Below are 22497 nucleotides of genomic sequence, written 5' to 3'. Positions count from 1 at the left end.
CCAGACAGAGTAACAAATACTACAAGTATCAGTTATTAGTCCCAGACAAAGTAACAAATACCACAAGTATCAGTTATTAGTCCCAGACAGAGTAACAAATACCACAAGTATCAGTTATTAGTCCCAGACAGAGTAACAAATACTACAAGTATCAGTTATTAGTCCCAGACAGAGTAACAAATACTACACAAGTATCAGTTATTAGTCCCAGACAGAGTAACAAATACTACAAGTATCAGTTATTAGTCCCAGACAAGTAACAAATACTACAAGTATCAGTTATTAGTCCCAAATACTACAAGACAGACAAAGTAACAAATACTACAAGTATCAGTTATTAGTCCCAGACAGAGTAACAAATACCACAAGTATCAGTTATTAGTCCCAGACAGAGTAACAAATACTACAAGTATCAGTTATTAGTCCCAGACAAAGTAACAAATACCACAAGTATCAGTTATTAGTCCCAGACAAAGTAACAAATACCACAAGTATCAGTTATTAGTCCCAGACAGAGTAACAAATACCACAAGTATCAGTTATTAGTCCCAGACAGAGTAACAAATACTACAAGTATCAGTTATTAGTCCCAGACAGAGTAACAAATACCACAAGTATCAGTTATTAGTCCCAGACAGAGTAACAAATACCACAAGTATCAGTTATTAGTCCCAGACAAAGTAACAAATACCACAAGTATCAGTTATTAGTCCCAGACAAAGTAACAAATACCACAAGTATCAGTTATTAGTCCCAGACAAGTAACAAATACTACAAAGTATCAGTTATTAGTCCCAGACAGAGTAACAAATACCACAAGTATCAGTTATTAGTCCCAGACAGAGTAACAAATACCACAAGTATCAGTTATTAGTCCCAGACAGAGTAACAGTTATTAGTCCCAGACAAAGTAACAAATACCACAAGTATCAGTTATTAGTCCCAGACAGAGTAACAAATACCACAAGTATCAGTTATTAGTCCCAGACAAAGTAACAAATACCACAAGTATCAGTTATTAGTCCCAGACAGAGTAACCAAGTCATTAGTACAGACTGATGTTGTACTAGTAGCTGTGAGCAGAAATCAGGAACAGTAACAGTACTATCAGTAGTAGTAACAAATACCACAAGTATTATCAGTAGTAGTAGTATTAGTAGTATATCAGTAGTAGTAGTAGTATTATCAGACAAAGTATTATCAGTAGTAGTATCAGTAGTAGTAGCTGTGAGCAGAAATCAGTATTATCAGTAGTAGTAGTAGTATTATCAGTAGTAGTAGTAGTAGTATTATCAGTAGCAGTAGTATTATCAGTAGTAGTATCAGTATTAGTAGTATCAGTAGTAGTAGTAGTAGTAGTAGTATTATCAGTAGTAGTAGTAGTATTATCAGTAGTAGTAGTAGTAGTATTATCAGTAGTAGTAGTAGTAGTATCAGTAGTAGTAGTATAGTAGTATAGTAGTAGTATTATCAGTAGTAGTAGTATTATCAGCAGTAGTAGTATTAGAGTAGTGTATTATCAGTGATGATGGTAGATGGTGTAGTTCTGTAGTTCTTCAGTCTTACCATTGTTGCTGGTTGTTGGCAGGGTGAACGGAGGACAGAGAGCCGGAGAAGAACTCCACTGATTCACTGGAAACACAAACATGTCTGATCACACACTCAAACCGTGTGTGTGTGTGTTTTATACATGCGTGTACTGTGTATTTGTATTCAGTACCAGGCTTCTGGTACCAGCCGAAGGGTCCGGTGTGGTCTTCACTACAGACGGGGAGCAGTCCTGAGTCCTCCAGGACGTCATGTCGTCCTCAGCACAGGTCTGAACCCCGAGACTGATGAGAGACAGACACACCACGCCTGGACCACCTGACACACACACACACACACACACACACACACACACACACACACACACACACACACACACACACACACACACACACACAGTTAATAGACATATTGACAGTATAAAATGAATATCAATATGTTCTCTGTTGACCATTTTAAAAACAAAATCTCACCAAAATAAACACATTTTAAGAAGAGTCAATCTTTTAAACAGATGTTTGTTTCCTTGGTTCCTCTCTTTGTTTGTTTTTAACAATAATCAGTATTATAAAAATATAAAATATTACAGTTAAAAAACAAATATTCTATTGTTGTATTGTTTGTTATATTTACATTTAGAGAAGTGTTCATGTATTTCCACCTGTGTTTTTATTGTTAATCCTCCTTTTTCTTGAGTATTTCACATAAATATGAATAAATTAAATGTTGTTACCACGGTTACCTGGTGATTTGGTGTCCCGGACGAAGCCGATGCCGCGGCAACAAGGATCCTCATCACAACGCCGCTCACACTCCATGAACCTGAACACACACACACACACACATGGTGACATCATGCTTTAGGCTGAAACATTTATATCTAAGTGACTAAGTTAATTTACTGCAGTAGAATTTTGTGGTTCTTTTACTTTACTTGAGTATTTTCATTTTATTCAAATTCATACTTTTACTCCTCTACATCTCTGACAAATGTATCGCAGTAAAAAGTACAATATATCTGTTGATGCATTTCATCAAACACTACGATCCTTCATACAGCAGTGATGCCCCTAGTGGACACCAGGAGAATAACATGTAGTATCTCTATAATACAGCAGTGATGCCCCTAGTGGACACCAGGAGAATAACATGTATTATCTCTATAATACAGCAGTGATGCCCCTAGTGGACACCAGGAGAATAACATGTATTATCTCTATAATGCAGCAGTGATGCCCCTAGTGGACACCAGGAGAATAACATGTATTATCTCCATAATACAGCAGTGATGCCCCTAGTGGACACCAGGAGAAGAACATGTATTATCACCATAATGCAGCAGTGATGCCCCTAGTGGACACCAGGAGAATAACATGTATTATCTTTATAATACAGCAGTGATGCCCCTAGTGGACACCAGGAGAAGAACATGTATTATCTCTATAATACAGCAGTGATGCCCCTAGTGGACACCAGGAGAATAACATGTATTATCTCTATAATACAGCAGTGATGCCCCTAGTGGACACCAGGAGAATAACATGTATTATCTCTATAATACAGCAGTGATGCCCCTAGTGGACACCAGGAGAATAACATGTATTATCACCATAATGCAGCAGTGATGCCCCTAGTGGACACCAGGAGAATAACATGTAGTATCTCCATAATACAGCAGTGATGCCCCTAGTGGACAGAGAATAACATGTATTATCTCCATAATACAGCAGTGATGAATGGACACCAGGAGAATGACATGTATTATCACCATACAAAGAAAACATGAAAAATGACTCAATCTGGTGGAAAATAGTAAAAAGTACAGTTTAGAAGCTCTAGATTTAAAGTCTGATATAATGATTTTATGCTGTAATGGGATCAAGCCTTGTGGTTTTAGTGGGTTTCAATGGGAACTTTTTGTTCTTAAGGGTCTGAGTGTTTGTATTTTGGCTACACAGTTAATTATAGACTTATTATAGGAGCTGAGGTTCAAACTTAAATAGAAGATTAAAATCTCACATCCTTGCCAACATGTGTATTAGCACATCCAAAATAATCAAAAATTGTAAATATAAAAGTTTCTAAACCAATTATAAAGTTGGACTGTAATAAATATGAAAATGTGTGTGTGTGTGTGTGTGTGTGTGTGTGTGTGTGTGTGTGTGTGTGTGTGTGTGTGTGTGTGTGTGTGTGTGTGTGTTACCCCTCAGACAGCGGTGTGTTTTCTCCCAGACTGACTCGGCTGCGTACAGAGTAAGAAACCATCTTCTGGAAGGAAACTCTGTCGTAGAAACTCTTCACCGGTCCGGACAGATTCACTGAAACACAAACAGAGAGAGTTAACCTGCATCAACGTCAAACAAATGTTTCTTCATGAGGGTCAGGGTAGATGTTCAAAAGAAGACACTCTGACTATGAGGTCGGAGATGTTAGAGGTCCGATCTGTAGGAATAACGACTCTGAATCACTTTGAAATCGATTACAGCGTTTGACTTCCACAAAGGACACCCCTGAGCATCCTCGCTCATAGCTCCTCTCTCCTTGAGAAGCATTCTTATGCATGGACGCTGTAGGAGAGAGGAGGCTCACACTAGAGAGGAGGAGGAGGAGGAGCGGAGCGTTTACCCTTCTTGCTGTAGGTGTTGTTGGGCGGTCTTTCCAGCAGTGGGCGACACGGTCGTCTCAGAGGTTTGTCGTAAGCTCCACAAACTCTGCTGTCCGAATACAACGAGCAGCTGAAGAAACCTGCTGAGTCGGCGTCTCTGAGGTCGACGACGGAGCACTGCTGCTCCTCATCACAGCCTGAAACGCAAACACGTCATCATCAGCACTGAACGAGCTTAACTCCCTCACACTGAGGAGAGTGAAGAAAAGACATTTGTTAGAGTATGTGACGTACGTGTGAGACACCAGAGCAGTGCCTGCTGGGAGTTGTAGTTGTTCCTGTTGAGCCAGAAGGAGAGCGTGGGGAGTTTCCTCTGAGGATCCACGAGGACGTCGTCCTCCGACAGAGACTCAAACTTCATCTGAACTGAAACTAGACACACACAAACACACATCATCAATATCTGTATCAACTCTCTATTAGAGCTGCTACCAGTGGAGGGAATGAACAAAGTACATGTACTCAAGTACTTACTTAAGTACAAAAATGATTTTACTATTTTTATTTCATGCCTTTCTTCTTCTAATTGTAACAGAATATTTTTACAGTGTGGACAGTGTGGTATTAGTACTTTTACGAGCAAAAGTATTTTAACTGTGAGGTATTAGTACTTTAACTGTAACATAGTATTGCCACAGTGTGGTATTAGTAATTTAACTAGTACACAGTCTTTATACAGTTTTGTTTTAGGACTTTAACTAGTACAACTCATTTTTACAGTGTGCTATTAGTACTGTTACTGTAACAGAGTATTAGTGCTATTAGTACTGTTACTGTAACAGAGTATTAGTGGTATTAGTACATGGGGGACAGGTGTGAGTTCAGAGGAGATACGAACCCTCCAGAGGAGAACTGAGTTCTGCTGCTGCACAGGAAGAAGAACCAGAACCTCCAGCTGCTGAATCAGCATCTGACAAACAACAACAACAACAACAACAGTGAGAAGAACAACGATGCTGAGGTCAGCTGTTAAAGGCCGTAAACATGTGACCAGGTACCAGTGTTCAGGTAGACGGCCTGGAAGCTGACGATGGAGGCCTGGTAGTCCTTCTTGTTCTTACTGTCGGCCGGCAGAGAAGAATCAGCTGGACGAACAAAACAACAACAAACTAAACATCAGAAACAGGAGCATCATTTACTAAATGAACATCATGCTGTAGTGAAGAAGACTTGAAACTAGAGATTGAGACCATAAACTCATGTTTACAATGTTTACTGAGGGAATAAATCAAGAGAGAAGTAGAGTCATTTTCTCATAGACTTCTATACAACCAGAGGAGTCGCCCCCTGGTGGACAGGAGAGAGAATGCAGCTTTGTGACACTTTAATTTACGGCGTAAATGTTTTTGTGGAGTAACTCGAGGCGTTTGCTTTCAGTCACTGTATTGTTTTTGTTCACAGTTATTTGGTTTTATTTTTCTTACTGATGGTGAACTTTTGTCCTCCGGAAGTCGAACACGAAGCTCTTCTGCTGCTCGTTGTAGGTAAGCCCCGCCCACAGATGCGATTGGCTTTTCCCTGTCCAATCATATCCCAGTCCTGGTCGCCGCACATCAAGACTGATGGAGTCCTCAGCCAACCACAGAGCAGAGTCCCTGAGGGGGAGGAGGAGGAGGTGAGATTATTAATGAATTCATCCGTTCACTCAGGTGATGTGCGTCTCCATGGTAACGCACCTCCGTTCAGGCTGTTCTGGTTGAGGACGAACCCGTCGCAGCAGGCGTCCCGGCTGCAGCCGTCCTGACAGAAACGATGAGCGTCGGAGAGGGAGGTCCGTCCGGAGGAGAACACCTGAGTCCTGAACACACCTGAGACCGCCTTCATCATCCTCATCCTCTCAAACTCTGCTGCTGCCGAGAGGAAAACTCAGCACCTGAAACACACACACACACACACACACACACACACACACACACACACACACACACACACACACACACACACACACACACACACACACACACCTGTACAGTTACAGAAGTGTGTTTATGTTATCGTGTTGATGCCAGTCATCTGGTTGCCATGGTTACAGTACCTTTCTTCCTGATGACCAGTAGATCTGAGGCCACGCCCCTCACTCTCAGAGAGCAGCTCAGCGAATCAAAGACCTCGGCCTGAGGATTACCCAGAAACCCACTGGTCTGAAATAATAAAATAAAAGTTTGAATCAGTAGAAATGAGTCACTTTAGAAAATATAAATATATAAACATTAAAATGGCACCTTAAGAATCATTCATGCACAAACACAATAACCAAACATAGATAAAGACTTATATTTGAATCTAATTAATAATTATTACTGGATACTACAGTGAAGCTGCTGGTTCCTACAGTATTTAAAACTTCATAAATGTTACCTAACATAGAAACACATAAATTAAACTGTGAATTACTTAGGGTTTCTGTTTTTTTTAATCTAAAAATGTAATGCACTTTGAGCTACATAGTCTGTATGAAATGTGCATTACAAATAAAGATGATTATTATTATTATTATTATTATTATTATTATTATTATATGAATGTTTGAATGATTTAATTTCAGATTATTATGTTAATTATTTCATATAATTATTATAAGAATATATTTCTAAGAAATCAAGTTTTTATTCAGTTTGGATGGACAGCTCAACATACTACATTACCCATGAGCCTCAGCTGCTGCTGCTGTGTCGCCCGTGGTTACTGAACTAAACCCAAACTGATCAGTGTTTTTAAATCAGGTTTCTACAAACTAGAATCTTTACTTGAGCTCACAACAGTGAGTGAAATGCACCCTGGGAGTCGTAGTTGACTTCTCTCCTTCAGTTCATCTCAGTTAATTTATCTGCTCACTGTGTGTGTGTGTGTGTGTGTGTGTGTGTGTGTGTGTGTGTGTGTGTGTGTGTGTGTGTGTGTGTGTGTGTGTGTGTACCTGCTGGGAGGTGTTGCAGTGTGTGTTCAGTGTGTGTGTGCTGTACAGTTCACACTGAGTCTGTCTGTTGAACAGCGCCACATGGTGGCAGGTCGGCTCCACTGCACACGCTGAGAGAGAGAGAGGACAAGAAGTCAAATACAGACCATAATAGTATTTAGAATGTGTGTGTGTGTGTGTGTGTGTGTGTGTGTGTGCGTGCGTCACCTTGGACACAGGATGTGAGGTCAGAGGTCGTTGTTTGCAGGACTTCAGTGTCTTCAGCTCCGACAATCAGATCTGATCCAGGAACAGCCTGAAACCTGCTGAGAACTGCAACACACACACACACACACACACACACACACACACACACACACACACACACACACACACACACACACACACACACACACACACACACACACTTCAAAAAGTGCTTCACTTTCATAAATCCAAACTGCTCTCTGATTGGCTGTTGAGACTCCACCTGAGCACTCGTCATCAGTCAGAGGCTTGTCACTGTTCGTCCACTCAAGCTCCGCCCCTCACTGTCAAAACACCTCCACCTGCCGGACAAGAAGTCTGCGGACAGGAAGTCGTCTCTGGTAGGCCCCGCCTGACACTGCATACCTGACACACAGGTAAACACAGGTAAACGCAGGTAAACAGGTAAACAGGTAAACACAGGTAAACACAGGTAAACACAGGTAAACAGGTAAACACAGGTAAACAGGTAAACACAGGTAAACACCCGGTAAACACAGGTAAACAGGTAAACACAGAAACACTAAACAGGTAAACATAAACCTAAACAGGTAAACACAGGTAAACAGGTAAACACAGGTAAACACAGGTAAACAGGTAAACAGGTAAACACAGGTAAACACAGGTAAACACAGGTAAACAGGTAAACACAGGTAAACAGGTAAACACAGGTAAACACAGGTAAACAGGTAAACACATGTAAACACAGGTAAACAGGTAAACACAGGTAAACACAGGTAAACAGGTAAACACAGGGTAAACACAGGTAAACACAGGTAAACAGGTAAACACAGGTAAACACAGGTAAACAGGTAAACACAGGTAAACACAGGTAAACACAGGTAAACACACACATGTTCACCAGTCCCACCCCTTCTGCTCCGCTTCGAGTCGACTCACATTGATTGACGGATGATGCTCCGGCAGGTGAGGAGCCTCTGGGACACCTGTTGCAGAAGTCCCGCCCATCTTCGTCCTGATAGGTCCCCTGAGGACACAGAGGACACGCCCCCTCTCTGGAGTAACTCCCAGCAGGACAGACGACTGCGGGAACAGAGACGGAGACAAACTGAGTCACTGACCAGACTTCATACGTCAGCCGTGACGGCGAATGAACGACGGACGACGACTTACCGCAGCCTTCAGCGTCGCTGTCCAGGTGGTGACCACGGGAACAGCCGAAGATCGGTGTTGTCACGGAAACAAGTTTGGGTTCTGAAGTAAGCATGGAGCGGATATTACCCAGAAGTCCCTGAACGCCTTCAAGAAGTCTGGACTCATTCAGAAACAGACCTGATGTAAAAAAAACACTCGTGAGAATCCAGATTCAGAAGGTTTTAAAAATGAAATCAAACAAATAAACAAACTTGTGCAATGATTCATTTAATGACTCAAAGCTTCATTAAGGTCTGATCACTTTTCCACATGTGGCCCTTAAAACGAAGGGTTCTGTACTGTTCTGTACGTTTGGGTTGTGACCAGTTCAACCAGTTTGTTTCTTCCTGCTATATTTGAATAACTTTCCAGTAACTCAAAAATAAAAAAAGGAAACAAAATAAAAGAAGTGGGGTGACAGAAATAGGTTTTCTTGTCTTGTGACCTCTGACATTTATCTGGAGACCCTCTACGGGGTCCCGAGCCTCAAGTGTGGAACCTCTCTCTGTACTGGATGAAACTTAAATCACTGTTTTTGTTAATGGAGACTGGAGGACGTTTCCTCCCTCAGCGTCTCAGTGCGACAGGTTAAAGTGCCGTCTGTCTGAACTCGTCTGTCTGAACTCGTCTGTCTGAACTCACCGATGTCGTGGAGGTCGGGGAGGTCAGAGGTCGGAGGTCGGACAGGTGGGCGGTCCAGGTGAGGGTTAACTTCAGCGTGTCGTCGCTGTCACACGTCAGACGCACCGACGAGTCGCCACACACCGACACAGAGCGACCGGACACGGAATCTACACACACACACACACACACACACACACACACACACACACACACACACACACACACACACACACACACACACACACACACACACACACACAATAAACACACGTTTTATTTATGCTACTTCTGGGAACATTTCATTCTCTTTAAAGGAACAGAGTGTTAGATTTAGTGACATCTAGTGATGAGTTTGTAGATTGTAACCAGCTAACTGTCACCTGTGCAGAGCAGAGCCCCCTGCTGGTCATCGAGGTGAACAACAGAGTCTGCAAACTGCTGATCTGAGAGCAGGACGACGACAACGACCAGAGCTGAGAGGACGACACCGACTGGAGAGGCTGGGAGACTACACACACACACACACACACACACACACACACACACACACACACACACACACACACACACACACACACACACACACACACAAAACCTATTTTAGACTGTTTTTATGTGCATAAATGAATTGTCTGTGTGTGTTCTGTTGTAAACAACTCTGATTTCCTTGATGAGAACGAGTACAGTATTCTGAATTATAATGAAAAGACTAGTGTGAAAAATAACATATATATATATATATATATATATATATATATATATATATATATATATATATGTCAAAAAGTGTATCACCAGTGTAAATATGCAGCGTGCAGGTCAGTCAGACATCTGGCATTATTTTATCTATTAACTATATTCTTTACATCGATGCATCTTTAAAGTTACAACAGTGTTTTATTCATTTTTGATTAAAATAACTGCTAATAACTAAATTACTTGATGGTAATAACTAATGGTAAACAGGTTTAGTTAACACTGACTGTGATGGATTTTCTCTGGATGTTAAGTTTTATAATAATAAATATAATAATTAAAATGTTCAGTATGAACATAGTGAGCTGAGCTGTTTAAACAGCGGTGTGTTCCTTTAAAGATGGCGGCTCTCACTCTGACAGGCTCCACTCAGCGGTTTGTTGTCTCCGTCCCATCGCCGGCTCTCAGTCCGGCACAGGAAGCTGCCGACAGGAAGTGAGTTCTGGTAACCACGGTGACAGACGAGGTCACAGCTCTGCACATCATCAGCTGCCGGGCGGCACACCAGTGCACCATGGGTAACGGCGGAGTCGGGACAGAGAGGACCTGAAGAGGAGAACGACCAACCAATGAGCTATGCAGGGCGGCTGTGGCGTAGTGGAGAACAAGGTAGTTCTCCAATCAGAGGGTCGGTGGTTCGATACCCGGCTTCGGCAGTCGATGTGTCCTTGGGCAAGACACTTAACCCCAAGTTGCTCCTGAAGGCCATCGGTGTGGACTGATGATGAATGTTAGTTAGAGTCTGATGGTGGCACCTTGATGGTAGCCTGTCATCAGTGTGTGAATGGGTGAATGATATGTAACATACTACTGACTGTAAGTCGCTTTGGATAAAAGCGTCTGCTACATGACTGTAATGTAATGTAATGTAGTGTAAGCTATAGTTCCTACAATGTCCACTAGAGCACAGTGACTGTTTTACTCACGATCACATGACGGCGTCCGGCCCGTCTGTCGGGGCGTACGGGTCCCGTCCACTTCCTGCCCGTCCTCAGAGACACACCAACAGGAAGTGACGTCACACTGCAGTGGGATGAAGGAGCCGTCGGGGCGACACTGGAAGCCCCGAAGATCACACCAACTGGGACCTGAACGCACCACATACACATTTTACATGTTTACAGATGTGTGACAGTGAACACATCACTGACAGCTGAATGTGTGTGTGTGTGTGTGTGTGTGTGTGTGTGTGTGTGTTAGTACATGTCAGTTGTCCTGCAGGGCTCGGTGTCGCCGTCTGTATCGTCTCTCCAGTCAAACGGTTCACACACCAGCCTGCAGCGTCACCGGTCTGCAGCACCGAGAAAGCACCGTCCTGAAACACACACACACACACACACACACACACACACACACACACACACACACACACACACACACACACACACACACACACACGATTTATAGTGCACAATTCATACACAAGGCAGTTCCAAATTGGTTTATATACATTTATACTTTAAATGGAAATGAAACAAAATTTATGATAGAAAATGTCAGCCATATTGCCATCCCCTAGTGTGTGTGTGTGTGTGTGTGTGTGTGTGTTTGTGTGTGTGTGCGCTCCTACCTCGTCACACTCTGGTCTGTAAGGTGAAGTGGTGATGATGTCAGAGCCTTTCATCCAACCAGAGAGCAGCGTGTGAGCCCGAGCCCTCTGACAGCGAGTCAGACCTGCAGGAGAACACACACACACATATATGTAATAAATATATAAATATATATATATATATATATATATATATATATATATTTATATATTTATATATATTTATATACATATACAGTAGTAATAGTTTTATCAGGGATCAAACAGGCAAACAGGAGGAGATAGTAGGGATGGGTACCGTTAGGATTTTAGCGATACTAATAATTTAATCAAGTCTCTTATTGGTTCTTTTTGATTCGTTTGTGAGAAACAAAGACAATTAATGAAGAAAATAATCAACATTTCTTTCTTATTCTTCTATGTAAATAAATAGTCTTTCTTGAGCAGAAAAACAAGAAGTTCGAAATCTCTTTAATATACATTCACAGCTCCTGAACACCTGGTCGTTTATGTGAAGGTTGACGCCCAGAAACGTCCCAACACGTCCTAGATTTTTAGGAAAATCCTTCTCATTGTGCCTGAAATCATAGAGATGATCTGTGTGTGTGGACCTGAACAGTTTTATCTGATGAACTGATCCAGGAACAGGCTGTCTGGCTGTGTGTGTGTGTGTGTGTGTGTGTGTGTGTGTGTGTGTGTGTGTGTGTGTGTGTGTGTGTGTGTGTGTGTGTGTGTGTGTGTGTGTGTGTGTGTGTGTGTCTCACATCGTGGCAGGTGGAGTGAGCGGCTGGTCAGAGAGTCGGGGATGTACTCTCCGTCTTCATCAACACACCAACACTGACCTGAACAAACAGACACACAGAGCGATTAGAAGAACTGTAAGTCACATGACCAATCTGCATCTGTATGTAAGTGTGTGTGTGTGTGTGTGTGTGTGTGTGTGTGTGTGTGTGTGTGTGTGTGTGTGTGTGTGTGTGTGTGTGACCTGTGCTGTGGTAACACTGTGTGTGCATCCAGTGTCCGTCAGCGTCACACTGTGGAGTGAAAGGTTGGTATGAGCGACGCTGAGGAGGCAGGAACATCTGGACAGCTGTTAAACAACAACAACAGTGGTGAGAACTTCGAGGACTCAACAACGATGATTTAACGTGTAAATATCATAAACGTCTGTCCGTCACAGAGATTATTAGAACTAAAACTAAACATTTAACGCGTTTCATCAAACTGTGACTCACTGGAGAAAGCAGCCAATCGCAGAGCAGCTCTGGAGCGGCTCAGCAGCCTATCAGTGATCCGCAGCTCCTCCTCTGATTGGCCAATCAGGAGCTCCTCTGGGGTCAGACGCAGACCTTGGGCCAATAGGAATCCGTATCCCAGAGGGAGGTGGGAGGAGTTAGAGAGAGCGACCACGCTCCTCACTTCCTGTCTGAACGCCGTGACCTCATGGAACGCTTCAGAGCAGCGACCTGTTAGCATCAGACTCTGGTTAGTGTCGCTAACAGGTTAGCATTCAGCTCTAATGAGTGCTGTTTAACGAGCTAGCATGGTTCAGCTTTTTATTCTGACATCTACAGAATAATATATTATAATATGCCCATAAAAATGCTCAAACTCATTTTTAATCATTATGGTAAAATTTCTCTTTGAAAAAACAACAAAAAACTGCAGAAAATCATATATTATTTGACCACAGTGTCACCTAAATATAGAGGCTGTGAGAACTGTGAAATATGATATTTATTTATTTAAGATTCGATAATGTGTTGAGGATATTCTTTAATCTTTGTTTCTGACCTGCAGAGGACTGAAGCTTCTGTGTTGTTCTCTTTGGACCTGAAACACAACAGAAAAACAAACCTCTGAGACTTATCGTAGTTATCTGGTCTCATGTTCCTCAGAGGATGAACCCTTTAGACTCCTCCGCTCGTCTTCTGAGGAGACTGATCAGTTGTTTTGGCTGTAACAAACACAGTCTGAGGCATTTCTAACTTTCATTTTGAACTTGGTGAAGACACTTGTAAACGACACGGTAGTAGAAAATGTAAACCGTACTTTAGGGGGTTTATTTTTACTTTTTGCTTAAGATTTCATAATATATGTATATATATTTTTTACTTTTTACAAAATGAACCAAAACTCTGAGGAAGAACTTAAGTAGATCATAATGAGAATAAATAATAAACAATATTTAAATCATACGCTCTAAAAGAAAAAGAAATCTGGTTTCAATTTAAATCAATCCCTTTTACTGAGCTCCCTTATGAGATATTCAGGTTCTTCTGTTATTATATATGTTTAAATGTACGGCACTTTGAGCTACATGGTGTGTTTGAAATGTGCTGTATAAATAAATAAAGATTATTAATATTATTATCTCCATTAAATTATTTTACCTTAAACCAAAATATGCCGTAGAAGCTTTTTTAAATGTATTTTAACCCTAAATATGAAAAGGTAAAAAATGTTATAATGAAATTGTGCAAACTTCCTGAAGCTTAAATTACCGTCAACTACATCCGTAAACTCCCCAACCCTCTGTGACCCTCGTCTGACCCCTAAGGTTGGGAACCACAGATCCAAATAAAATGTGTTCCCTGCAGCGTTTCTTTGTTTCCTTGACTTCATCAGATTATGACAGTGAGCTCATCCTCAGTGTGACGTCTTACAGCTGACGGCGCCGCCCGTTGACCCGGAGGTCATCGTCTTCCCCTCCGCGTCCACACAGAAGCAGCGTGAGCCGACGCACTGCAGCGGCAGGAAGTCCCCGTCCTCCGAGCACGCCGGGACGTGGATCTCAGCGCCGGCCGCCATGTTTCCTTTCACCTTCAGAGCCATCGCTCCATCTCTCTCGCAGCGGGACGGACATCGGGGTCGACCACCGGCGGTACGCGACCCCGTGACCTCCTGGCCCTGAGTGTCCACACACCAGCAGTCTGCACCACGACACTGGACCTCCTGGAAACCACCGCTGGAGGAGCAGCTGGGGACGAAGATGGAAGCCTCGTCCTCGTCCTCGGAGCAGGAACCCAGCAGAGGAAGCAGAACCTGAAGAATTCAACCAAGTTCAGTTTCAGCCCCGATGAGAAGCAGCTACTAGAAGTTTCCTGTTTTGGTTTGTTGATATAGAATGTTTGTGATAAACTGAAGGATGAAGTGAAAACCCTTCTACTTCTTCAGCTAAATAAACTCTTTAAAAAGCCTCTTGATCAGCTGAAAAAAAGAGTGTTTTTCTTTTTAGAGATACGGTTCCCACAGGACAGCGACGCTACAAACATATGATCATAATAATAATGATTATAATAATAATAATTACTTTTTAGTTTACAAAGTGCTTTGACAGACAAAGCAAGGCCAAATTTATACCCTGAAAAAAACAATAAAACAATCGATACAATAAGAACAAAAACGGACCAAAATATAAACACAATGATTTAATAAAATAAATGATATTAATGAATAAAATATATAATAAACAATAAATAATGAAATAAATAAAATAAATAAAATAAATAAAATAAATAAAATAAATAAAATAAATAAAATAAATAAAATAAATAAAATAAATAAATAAAGCAGTAAAAAGACAATGATGATGATTTATAGAATATGAAACATTGCCGTAGAAAGCAGGAATATCAATCCATTAAAAACTAGATAACCGATCAATCAATACTTCATCCATGTGGATGTGTGGTGTCTGACCTGTTGCAGTGAGGAAGAGTGTGAGCTGCTGCTGCTCCTCAGTGTTTGTTGGAGGGCAGAGAGGAAGGCCGGGTCCTCCAGAGCTCTGCTGACAGACTGGACCAGGTCCCGGTTCTTCTGGAGGCTGATGGAGACGCTCTGAGAGGCGAGCCGGTCCGGACCGAGGATCCTCGAGCTCCCAGCGCTCCGCTGAAGTTAAAGGAGGCGGCGTTCTTCAGGAACTTCCCTCCGAACAGGTTCTCCTGGAGGCGACGGGGGGAGGAGCGAACCAGAGCCTGCAGAGCTCCGCCCACCGAGGGGAAGAGACCGTCGAGGACCTGGACCAGGAGAGACAGGATGGAGGCCGGGTCCGCCTCCACCGGCAAGAGCTCCCTGAGAGGCCGGAGGAGGGAGAGACAGGAGGCCGGGGATCTGATGGAGGAGGTCAGGAAAGGAGGATCAACGGGACCAGAGAAGAGCCGGGAGAGAGCCAGACGGCGCTGAGAGAGACAGCCAGAGAGACCTGAACCTGGAGGAGGAGGAGGAGGAGGAGGAGGAGGAGGATCAATGACACAGTTTAACGTTAACCATCACAGTGTAAATAAAGTTTTACTGACGATCGTTATCCTCCAATATTCAGTAAAATACGAGATCAGGACTTCACTTTAGTCTCTGATGAACAACCAGTCTGTGTTTAAACCAGCAGGAGGAGAGCTAGTAACGTTAGCAGATCTGTATCTGACAATATGGATCATCAATGATCAATAATTAGTATCAGCGGCAAAAAAACATAATCAGGGATCTAAAAGTTATATTTGCTCCTTTTTTCTTTTGATAGTTTTATGATCCGCTGCACCAGGATACTGGTCCAGGATACTGGGATACTCACTGCAGACCAGGGAGTCTCCCAGCTGCCGTGTCCCAGTAATCTCCCTCCCCGTGGGGTCCGCGCACCAGCACTGCCCCCCCTGCTGACACTGTCTGGAGGTGAAGGATCCTCCGGTCTCACAGGACGGACTCGAACACTCGACGTCTCTACAGCCGCCCGTCGCTCCTCCTCACAGGCAGAGGGACCTGAGGGAGAGAAGCTCTGTTTGAACCAGTTTAAACCAGTGTTTACTGGTCCAGATGTTTCCTCTGAAGGACAGTTTAAACCAGTGTTTACTGGTCCAGATGTTTCCTCTGAAGTTTCTTGAAGTTGGACATTTATAAATCAAAAGGGCAGTTTAAACCAGTTTGATCCAGTTCACATCTATTACAACTACTTTAATTTGTTGTCTACTGGTATAAACTGGTTTAACTCAAACTGGTTTAAAAGGAGTTTAAAGGAGTTCAAACCAGTTTGACTTTAGAACCATAAACCTGTGTGGACTCAGCAACACCTTAAACCAGTTACATTCAGTTTACACCAGTTTACATCTGAGGTGTCACTGGGACCAGATGTTGAACCAGTTGTTATGACTGTAGTTTACATCTGAAGTGTCCGGTGAGGGCGAGGCGAACTCCCAGCATCCTCCTCTGCAGGACTCTGTAGATGTTGGTCTGAGAGAAGGAGCGACCGGACCGGAGACCGGAGAACGCTGAGTCGTACACCTCAGACAGGAGGAGCTCCACACCTGGACGGGACGTTCACACCTTCATCATCATCATCATCATCATCATCATCATCATCATCATCATCATCATCATCAGTGTGTGTGTGTGTACCTGTGTCTTCCAGCTCTCTACCTCTGCTGTCTGAACAGAAGCAGAACGAGGAAACCGTCGGAAAAACTTCCTGAAACTACCGAACGTCTCAAAGGCTTCTGGGAACCTGAAACACACATATACAGACAGGTTACCTGTTGAAGGTGGTCAGCAGGTCCAGCTCTGCTCTGTCGGTCGTGTTGATGAGTTTACACTGAACGGGCAGGAAGCTGCCGTCTTCGGCGCACTGAGGAGGAGAGTGAGACCTGAAGCCGTGCAGGAGACGCCTCGACCTCACCTCACAGCTGCCGGGACCTGCAGGTCAAAGGTCAACAGGTACTCAGACACATTTCAATACAAACCCTCAAATACTGTTCAGTTCACTCAGTATCAGGAGTAAGTAGTGTCAGTGGTGTAGTTTCAGTAGTAATAGTAACTGTAGATATATATACTGTATATATACATATATATATATATATATATAATATATATATATATATATATATATATATAGCATCATCAGTAGTATTTTCAGTAGTAATAGTAACTGTAGATATATATACTGTATATATATATATATATATATATATATATATATATATATATAGTATATATATATATATAGCATCATCAGTAGTATTTGTACGGACAGCGTTGAGGTGTCCCGGGCTGTCTGGTCCCTGTCAGAGCTCCATGCCGTCCTCATCCACACACCAACACTGCCCCTTACTGGAGTCACACTGGAACTGACTCAAAGAGGCCTGAAGGAGAACAACGCAGGACCGACTGCTGCTGGCAGGGAGACGCACCTGTAGAGAGACAGACAGGTAGACAGAGAGACAGGTAGACAGAGACAGACAGAGACAGAGACAGACAGGTAGACAGAGAGACAGACAGGTAGACAGAGAGAGAGACAGGTAGACAGAGACAGACAGGTAGACAGAGAGACAGAGAGACAGGTGGACAGAGACAGACAGGTAGACAGAGAGAGAGACAGGTAGACAGAGACAGACAGGTAGACAGAGAGACAGACAGGTAGACAGAGAGAGAGACAGAGACAGACAGGTAGACAGAGAGAGAGACAGGTGGACAGAGACAGACAGGTGGAAAGAGACAGACAAGTAAAGATTTAATAAAAAGTAGAGAGAGAGACACTTGAAACAGAGACAGAGACAGGGAGAGAGACAAATGGATAAAAGACAGACAGGTAGAGAGAGAGACAATATTTTACTTTTTACTTCAGGTAAAACATTTGATGGTTCATCCGTCACAGACCCGTAACGGCCATCAAACATGATAAAGAGTTTCTCACAGTGAGGAGCAGAGCTGTTGGTTCGAGTCCCACGACCTCCTGACCTTCAGCGTCAACGCACCAACACTCGTGACCCGCCCACTGCACTGCACAGGCCTGCACACACACACACACACACACACACACACACACACACACACACACACACACACACACACACACACACACACACACACTCTGTTTAATTGTCTCCCGAGTGTCTTTTTATTTATCACAGAAATAAAGGCTGCAGATATTTACCTGAACCTGCCATCGTGCGCGCAGTGAGGGATGTCACCTTGCTGCTTAGCAACCGCCACGCCCCCTAGCAACTCACATTGGCTCAGCGTCTCTGACTCCAGCTGGTACTCTGGACGACGACAGGAGAAGAGACAGAGACAAGAAATAATTACAAATATATGACATTAACCTCTTGATTATTACAAGGACCAAGAAGTCCTACCCTGAGCCTTCCTCGTAGCACTGATCGTATTCATATTAGTTTGTTTCACTTATTGTATTCATATTAGTTTGTTTCACTTATTGTATCATATTAGTTTGTTTCTGTACTCTGGTTTATGCTTTGAGATGCTTGTTTAAGAAAGGAGATGCACTGATGACTTCTGGTGACTAGTAGTTCTCTTGAATACCTATGTTGAATACACTTCCTGTAAGTCGCTTTGGATAAAAGCGTCTGCTAAATGACTGTAATGTAATGTAATGTAATGTAATGTAATGACCATCTGTATCCGTTTCATTCTGCCTTCGACCAATCAGATGACAGTAACACCTATCCTACGGTTAATAAAACTTAACTCGTAGGGGAACAAATAAATGTGTATAATGATTGCCTACACGAGGACATCCTGTTCCACCTATCAGGATTCATTCGCTCACACTCCAATACTGTCAATCCAAACCTGTCCCTTCAAACAATGAACCAATCAGAGAACAGTTCCAGCTTGTCCTGAGACAAAAACTGGTGTACTCTGGTGATTTCTATGTTGGACTGTAAATGAATAAAACACGTCTTTCTGCATAAATGACTCCCCGCTTCATGTCCTGCTCGAGCCAACCACCTCAGAAACGTATCGTCCTCTAATCGTTCGTAATTAAAACTCAAATCTCCACATCTAGGCTCATTCTTAGCTTGTTAGTTAGCTAGCCAACGAGACTGACGCTAACAAACCGACGTCTGTGGCTAGCTAATGTAATGTAATGTAATGTACAAAGTCAAACAAATAGAAGCTACTGGACGTTCTACTGCAGGCTACAGTGCGTGACAATGTTCCCAGCAGCCTTGAACGCACCATCTGCAAATGAAAGACAATCTATAACCTTCATTTTCTTAAATGAATAATAAACCATTTAATACATTTTAATCTGACTTTTAATAAACAATACCTGGGCTTTGGGTATCGATCACAAATTTGTCAAAACTTAAACATGAATTAAGATTCCATTATAAAATATATAAAAAATAGAACTGAACTGAATAGATGCCCGGATGTGACTGATATCTAATATATATATATATATATATCATATCAATATGTGTGCATATCTGCCTACTTTATAAGGACGGCTGCTGTGTTTCCTCCTGCTGCAACAGAGAAAAACAACTACCAGAAACAGAGACGTGTGATGGAGAGGAAGCTCAGGCGTCATGTCACACATCCTGTGTTCTCACGCCTGTTTATACGTAAATACTTTGACATGAACACCTGATGGAAGTTACTGCTACTACTCAATGACATCAACGCTGAACAAATAAAGACACAGAACTATTATGTACTCAGGCAGGCAATAAACTCTACTGCACTCCAGTGTCATCAACATGTCAGCCAATCAGGACTCAGATACCATTTAAGGTATTAAATGTGTCTTATGAGTTATACAGCCGGACTGAGGTCATGAATGAGATACAGTAGAATGTTTAGGTTAGATGTCAATGAAGAAGATGCATCAGTAATAGGGAAAAAGTATAAAAACTACATCTATGGATAATAAAAAAGACTCAGCACACAAATCAATAAGATAAAGACGCTGTTTCATGTCGAGTAGATCTCGGTTTTTAATAATAATCTGTTTTTTATTTACTCAACCTCACATGAACAGTCCTGCTGCACCTAATTAAGATTAATCAGCCCCAATAAATGCACTATTTCCTCCTGTCTGTTAAAACTACAGTGACCAGCTGTCTGAGTCCAAATGGTGCCTTTTTCTGCGTTTCTCTTAAGAGTCTCACCGCTCTAACCAGCGTTGTATTATATACTCACATCGCTTCTTTTTCCTTTTTGTCTATTTGGGCGACTGTCTATCTGTTTTATACATTTAGTTTTTCCACCATGAGCACCAAACAGAGGACATCTGCTTCATACTTCGTATAGATCTGACAGCCGTAACGTTAGAGGAAAAGAAAGACAAGGCGTACGGTGATAAAAGCTCATGATACTGTCTCTCTGACACATAAAGTTCAGGACAGAAGGACACCAACAAAACAAGCTTCTTTCTCCATTTTCTACAGTGACGTCACCAGAGCTTTTCTAAAAAGGTTCAAGGGAGAGCACACCTTTTTTCAATCTTTCCTCATGTGGAACATTTGAAAAAAAGACGCTGGGAGTCAAGACAGTGTCGAGGGACGAGCTGACATGTTGGTTTGAGTCTAAACATGAGAATTGCTTTGATTTAAAGAAATATCGGGGATAGACTTAGACTTTTAACTCAAGATAAAACACACGGCTGTGATATTAACAGTGGCGGACAGACAGACAGGTAGACAGTCACAGGTCCAGGTGTGCTTACCTGAAGCTTTGCCCTGCAGCAGCCCGAGGCAGCAGACCAGGATGAAGGTGATGTGGAGCAGCCGAGCCATCGTCTCCTTGGTGACGGACTGAGCATCTGCTGCGTCTTTATAAACCCACAGACCTGCTGAGTCACCGTGAGAAGGACCGACACACCGGCCTCCTCGTCTGTCCGTCTCGGCGGAACCAGGGGTCCTCGACCGCCACTCAGGAGGGCGACCGGCGGGCCGTGAAGCCCTCTGATTGGACGAGAGGATCTCTGAAACACAGGGTGAAAGGCAGTCGGTGTTCAGTGTGACGTATGAAGACACTGAAGGTCTCACATGAGGACAAGCTCCACACTGAAGGTCTCACATGAGGACAAGCTGTCCACACTGAAGAGGTCTCACATGAGGACAAGCTGTCCACACTGAAGGTCTCACATGAGGACAAGCTGTCCACACTGAAGGTCTCACATGAGACAAGCTGTCACACTGAAGGTCTCACATGAGGACAAGCTGTCCACACTGAAGAGGTCTCACATGAGGACAAGCTGTCCACACTGAAGGTCTCACATGAGGACAAGAAGCTGTCCACACTGATACTTTTGAGGTAAATAAAGAAACATTTTTCCACTCATATCACACAATTGTTTATATTTTGGTTTTCAGAGAAGAATCACACACACACACACACACACACACACACACACACACACACACACACACACACACACACACACACACACACACACACAACCCTGCATTGCTATACTTGTGAGGCCCCTTGTTGACATAATGCATTCCCTAGACCCTGACCTTCTAACCACCCTCGGTCCTGCACCTGATCCCTATGACTCCCTATGTGTATGTGTAAACTATAGACTGTCTATGGTACAAACAATGAAAACAACGCTGCCGTATTTACGCCTAGATGATGTTATTTTGAGTGTTGAAGGAGCAGCTACAATGTTAGCATAGCCTAGCAACAATCAATCTGAACTGCATTCAGAAAACAAGCATTTAACATTTTTTTATCTTGTCGTCTTATGGACAGACAAGACAAAGCATGAAGTCAGACTTTTTACAAATCAATATTATTATGTAGTTATTTCAGCATCCTCATATCTGTTTATCGCACTGAAGTAACAGCTAAATCTTTTCATTTTGGGTTCATACAGCCGTAGTAAACGAGCCGACGTGTGGCTTGCTAGAAACAGTGAATACATCTCGGTGAAATTCACTGATCGCCACCGGATATTGTTATGAACCCAGACAAGAGGGCGTTTGGTATTTGGGTGTTCAACAAAAAAAACACATATTGCAATAGGCCTGGAGGTCACTGGCAGGAGCAGAAGGTTGTTTGAGGCTGAATAAACAAAACCTACAGTAGGTTCATACAACAAAACCAACAGTTAGGTTCATACAACAAAACCTACAGTAGGTTCATACAACAAAACCAACAGTTAGGTTCATACAACAAAACCAACAGTTAGGTTCATACAACAAAACCAACAGTTAGGTTTAGGCAACTAAACCAACAGTTAGGTTTAGACAACTAAACCAACAGTTAGGTTTAGACAACAGAACCAACAGTTAG

General features: G+C 42.6%; 1 pseudogene; it reads right to left on the bottom strand.

Moving 5' to 3' along the window:
• The window catches only part of LOC129114778 (thyroglobulin-like), a 26243-nt pseudogene extending 5253 nt beyond the window's left edge, over positions 1-20990 (bottom strand).
• Positions 20991-22497: the final 1507 nt, after the last annotated feature.

This window comes from Anoplopoma fimbria, unplaced genomic scaffold (genome assembly GCF_027596085.1).
Source record: "Anoplopoma fimbria isolate UVic2021 breed Golden Eagle Sablefish unplaced genomic scaffold, Afim_UVic_2022 Un_contig_13870_pilon_pilon, whole genome shotgun sequence".
In the NCBI taxonomy this organism is placed as follows: domain Eukaryota; kingdom Metazoa; phylum Chordata; class Actinopteri; order Perciformes; family Anoplopomatidae; genus Anoplopoma; species Anoplopoma fimbria.
The sequence above is the reverse complement of the archived record's forward strand: the minus strand, read 5'-3'. Positions and strand labels throughout refer to the sequence as shown.